This window comes from Tasmannia lanceolata, unplaced genomic scaffold, assembly GCF_043159265.1.
Source record: "Tasmannia lanceolata isolate RefF3 unplaced genomic scaffold, GAP_Taslan_0.1 ptg000018l, whole genome shotgun sequence".
NCBI classification, from domain to species: Eukaryota; Viridiplantae; Streptophyta; class Magnoliopsida; order Canellales; family Winteraceae; genus Tasmannia; species Tasmannia lanceolata.
Window position 1 is genome coordinate 13,484,218 of NW_027518695.1, and position 6,000 is coordinate 13,490,217.

The window sequence follows — 6,000 nt, forward strand, 5'->3', positions numbered from 1 at the left end:
TGTGGAAGTTACGTTAAAATACATTTCAGAGGCTTAATGTCGTCCATGTTCCCCATTCTAGAACACCATTTCTAGACCTAGGCATTAAACTACCTAAGAACAAGACATTCTTTTAGGTCCCATCTCCATGGTTCCCTCCTAAGGAAATCCCAAGAAAGATACCTTGTTAACCTTTTTCTCAGCACTTGCTTGTATAGAAAATTAGAAAGTGAGTTCTCAAAAATCAAGGCTTTCCTTGTTAGTTCTTTGTCCACCTATGTCACACAAAATATCTGCTTTTGTACTTTCTGCTCCAGCAAAGTGGAATCTGCATTCCTTCCTAGGGGTGTTCAATCGGTTATAACCGAACTGAAATTTGATAACCGAAATAATTTCGGTTATCAAATTTCGGAAACTGAAATCGAACCGAATTTTGGGAAAACCGAACCCAAACCGATTAAAAATTCGGTTATTCAGTTATAACCGAATAACCGAATAGTGATAGAAAAAGAAAAAGAAATCTATTTGGACGGTTTGATCGGAGGGCTAAGATCAATCAATCGAAACAGTTTTTTAGGCACAACCTATTGAAGTTGTGATCAATCAAATGAACAGTTTGGATAATCCTACGGAGTGCCCATACACCATTTTTGAAAAAATAATGGTTATTTTTGTTAATTTCGGTTATTCGGTTAACTGAATTTTTTTCCCGAGATAATCAAAACTGAATAACCGAATTAACCAAAAATAAAAACCGAAACCGAACCGAATTAGCAAAAAACCGAACCAAACCGACTGAATCAATTCGGTTCGGTTCGGTTATTCGGTTAAAACCGAATAATGAACACCCCTATTCCTCCCAAGTGTCCCATTATCATAATGGTATCCCTTATTTTGATAATGCATCCGTAGTGACCCAATTTATTCTCTCTCAAAAAAAAAAAAAACAACTATCTTAAACAGATAGACTGCTCTACACAATTCTTATTGGGCACCCAATTGAACTGATGCTAAGACCTAAATCCATGGGTCAAAAGGGATGGTAATTACTCGAATTGGCTCAAAGGCGAGTTGATTCGGATCAACTCAACCCAACCAAGTCAGTAGAGACTCAGGGGCCATTTGGATATATTTATTGTAAAATCCAGGTTTTAGATTATAAAATCCATGTTTTTACGTATCCGATTGGCCAGTAAGGGATTTTTCTGTTCAAATACATAAAGTTCACAATTTTCAATATATTTTGTAAAGTATTATTGTTAGAAAACTACTCATCAATTTATTCAAGGGCTCAACGCACTCTGTCGAGTCCTAGTCGACTAGTTCTAGTACGTGGTCTAGAACATATTTCAAATGTAAACTAAATTATACCTGTACAAACTCCTTGGAATATCCAATCACACCAAAGACTGAATCTCAAATCCGAACTTAAATTATCCATTTTGATATTACTATTGCCACACTCATTTTGGGAGTTCCTCTTAGAACTTAAATAAAACAAAAACAGACATGGATTAAAGTATTAAACAACTCACCTTACAAAGAGTTTTCAATGCAGCTCCCCCTTTGTTCATGTCGCCAAATGGTGAAGTCATCGTTGGATACATATTTTTCTATTGAATTCTGAAAGTTTTGAGCTGTATTTAACTATTTTCTAATTAAAGTCTAACTCAAATGCCAGTTTAGTTTAAGTCCAAGCTCACACTTGGACTTAAAATGTCCACCCTAGAACTGTTGAGAGGGACTTCCAAGGTAAGTATGCATGTACCTATCGCAAGCTGTGGACTTCTTTGTCCTTCTCAGCTTAAAGAATTGAAAATTGAAGGGCCCATTTCCTTCTCCTAGGTCAAATTAATGGAAGGACCCACTTTGTTTCACCTGATATAACAAGAGAACTCCAACTTCTTGTGCACTCCCTTCTCTTTATAAAATGGCTTAACTTGAAGTCCCAAAGACACAATTCATTTAAGCCCCAAAGACCCAAACATGGAACCCTCCAAGTTTATATTGGGCACCCTTTTTGCTCTCTTCCTCTCCTCATGCAATGGTAAGTGATTTTTTCATATCTACTTTTGAATGGGAAGTAGTTTTATCACTTACACTGAATTTTTGGTGTATGTGAAAATAAAGACCACTCAATCTTGATCCAACGGTTGTCACATGTGGGGATCACCCAATTTTAAGATTGTTGGAGAATTTATTAAATGTTCAATTCATATCAGTCTTTATCAAATAAGTTAATTCAAATGTTAATTTTAGAAAAAACACTTGACAATTTCTTTTGGATTTTGTAGCTGCTAATTCCAATCTTTTCCGGGAGTACATCGGAGCTGAATCCAATTCGGTGAAGCTCTCCGACGTGCCCATCAATCCCGGCGTGGAGTTCCATTTCATAATCGCCTTCACCATTGATTATTCCGACGGTAACTCGCCGTCACCCACCAATGGAGAATTTAATATATTTTGGGAAACCAAAAATCTTGGACCGTCGGATATAGCATCAATAAAAGATAGTCACAATAATGTGAAGTTTGCGGTCAGCTTAGGCGGGGACAGTGTTGGTGATAACAAACATGTCTACTTTGCTCCAGAATCAATTTCTTCTTGGATTAATAACGCAGTTTCTTCGCTAACTAAACTCATTAAACAATATAATTTCGATGGTATTGATATTGATTATGAGCACTTCCACGCCGACGACCCCAACACATTTGCGGAATGTATCGGGCAGCTGATAGTAATTCTCAAGAAAGATGGGGTCATCTCATTTGCCTCTATTGGTCCTTATGACGATGGGCCGATCCAGAGCCATTATTTGGCATTATGGAGAAAATACGGGCATGTTATAGACTATGTAAATTTTCAGTTCTACGCGTATGATAAGGGAATTAGTGTATCACAGTTTGTACAATACTTCGATGAGCAAGCTTCTAATTATAGGGGAGGTGAGATTTTAGCTAGTTTTATTAGTGATGGAAGTGGGGGTTTAGGGCCTAATGATGGATTTTTTGAGGCTTGTAATGAGATTAAGAAGCAAGGGAAGCTTGGGGGTATCTTTGTATGGAGTGCAGATGACTCTAAGAAACTAGGGTTTAGATACGAGAAGCAGTCACAGGCCTTGTTATCATCTTCTTAGTCTTCTTCTTGTATTATCTTTTCAGTCTTTTTCCTGGATTATGTACAACCTCTCTCTCTTTCTCTCTTTGCATTTCTCTCTCTTATGTGGAAGGAACCTCAAGGTTACTAATGTAATTTCCAATAAATGATAAGTAATAAATACTTTTATGTTGTATCACCATTTGAGTAACTAATTGCTCTCCCTCTCTCCATCTCACACACTATGGAGGTAGTGCTTACCTCCTAGTTTAAATATGCGAGCACGTCTTGATGAATATGAATTGACAATACATGTAGTGCGTCCACCTTGGAATCTTCATAGCCCAAAAGATGAAAAAATTGGCATATATAAAAGAAAGTGATATTTGCAATCTTGTGTGATAATAACTCTCTTTATTTTAAGAGGAAGTCTAAACTGAAGGGAGCCCTTGCAAAAAAGAGGTGAAAGGGTTCCCCATTAGCTGCATTAGTCCTTCAGTCTAAAATTCCTCTTATTTTAAACTTTTCTAATTATCTATCAATAACCTTTTGGGAATTAAAACAACCTTTAACAACTAATTAGAAAAGTGTGACCTATAGGACTTGTAGTGAACCGTATACTTAGTTGCTATTGGCATATAGGAAGCTATGTAACGGCAGACTTATTCCTCTCGCGACAACTATTTTACCCTTTTAATTGTCTTCTAGCATGGAAAAAATTAGAGCGGTAAAAAGTCAATTTAGAGTAGAAAATTCACTATTTAAGTGGCATTGAACATACATTATTTTAAAGAAGTTCTTAATTTAGAGCGGTAAAAGTTATCACGGTGAAAATGCAATCTAGAAGCTGGTAAATTTGTTATTAATTTTTCACGTCAGTATGTATTTCAGGTTTTTAAGAACTGCAAAAGGTATATGAAGGGCGTAAATTTTTTTCCCAAGTTTGTCTTCGTCTTTTTATTGGTCCTCTCTGGTTTTCTTATTCTTTATCTTCTCAAACACCATTTTGTTTAGGTTTTTCTACTATGTTTCAGATTTTTTTTTACTTTATCTGCAATGATCTTTTGTAAAGATTGATTCTTAATATTGTTTTGAGAAATGATATCAACACAACCATGCTTTGATACAAGCGCTCACCTATCTTGCCTTCTAGTATTTAAGAGCTGTCAAAAGGTTATTCCGATTCGCAAAAAACTCTTAAAGGCCAATTAAAAAAGAAAAGAAAAACTAGAACCGCACCTATAACAAAAAAGAAGTCGTGCTGATATCGTTTCCCTATTTTTTTCTTTTCAATGAACTATAAGATGCCTTAGCTATGAAAATGGTGATTGGAAGGAAAAAGAAACAGAATAGAATAGAGAGAAAGAGAAGCGGAATAAAAGGTGGAAGACAAATAATAACAGGAAGAAGAAACATAAATGAAAAAGGAGACATCAGACGAGGGGAGGGGACAACCCTCTATCTTATTGGAAACAATGGAGTAAAAAAAGGTTTCTTAGAAGTGGTTCAGGGTATTTGTGTATGTTTACTAGTCCCGCTGTCAATAATTTGAAAAGGGGAACCTAACAAGTATTTTCAGCAAGGTATATTAAACTGGAGAAATTATACGGTGTAAGGGCTTACAACAATAAGGCCTTTGTACGGTGGAAGTACCACCCTTGACATTTGATCCAAGAGCAGCTCCTCAAAAAGTAAGCTGCTGTTGGATCAAATATCAAGGGCGGTACCCCTACCGTATTGTTGTAAGCCCTTACACCATATAAAATCTCATTAAACTGAAGGGTGCCCTTGCAGAAATAGGGTGAAAGGGCGCCCCCATCAGCTGCAAGGGCATTTCTACAAGGGACGGTTGTGCATTTAATGCACGTTGACTTTCAGCCCTCATAAATGCACAACCGCTCTTCAGCCACGGTTGTGTATTTTTTATAGTAATTATAAACACGGGTGATTCTTCAAAAACGGAAGGGAAAGAATCCCCAATACCCTTTCGACATTATCAGAATGAAGATAGAGTCCTCCAATGTTGGTGCTTACATGATTCTCCTTATCATTATTTTAGTATCTTTTCTAGAAAAAATCTTGAAAAAAAGTACGGAATGAGGGCATTAACTACAGAAAATTATGGATCAAAGGTACCAATTAAAGTAATTATTAAACACAGGTGATTCTTCAAAAACAGGAGGGAAAGATACCCCAATACCCTTATGGTGCGTTTGGATTGCTGGAATAAGGAATCGGTATCGACTTCACATTCCAATCCTATTCCAATTCCCTCCGTAAACGGAATGAATATTTTGATTCTATTGTTTGGGTAAGGATTTGGATTCAACAAGGGAATCAATCGTGATTTCAAAAGGAGGAACTAAAATAATGAAACGGAGAATCACGTAAACACTAACATAGGAAGACAGTATCTTCAGTCTTGTAATTTCAAAAGGGTATTGGGGTCTCTTTCCCTCCCGTTTTTAAAGAATCGAACGTGTTTATTAATTACTTTAATGGGCACCTGTGATTCGTAATTTTTCAGGATTTTATCTCGAAATAAAATACTAAAATAATGAAAAGAAAAATAATGTAGGCAAGAACATAGGAGGACTCTTTCTTCGTTCTGATAATGTTGAAAGGTTATTAGGGTCTCTTTCTCTCCCGTTTTTGAAGAATCACTCGTGTTTAATATTTATTTTATGGGCACCTATGATTCGTAATTTCCTGTAATTACTGCCCTCATTCCATACTTTTTCGAGATTTTCTCTACAAAGGAAATACTAAAATAATGAAAATTAGAATCACGTAAGCACCAACATAGGAGGACTCTATCTTCGTTCTGATAAAGTCATAAGGGTATTGGGGTCACTTTCCCTCCTGTTTTTGAAGAAATACTCGTGTTTAATAATTATTTTAATTGGTACCCGTAATCCGTAATTT

At 36.2% G+C, this 6,000-nt stretch overlaps 1 pseudogene; it reads left to right on the forward strand.

Annotated features, from left to right (window-relative positions):
- Positions 1-2,266: 2,266 nt before the first annotated feature.
- On the forward strand, positions 2,267-3,115 carry LOC143849403 (chitinase 2 pseudogene; annotated as a pseudogene).
- The last annotated feature ends 2,885 nt before the right edge of the window (positions 3,116-6,000 follow it).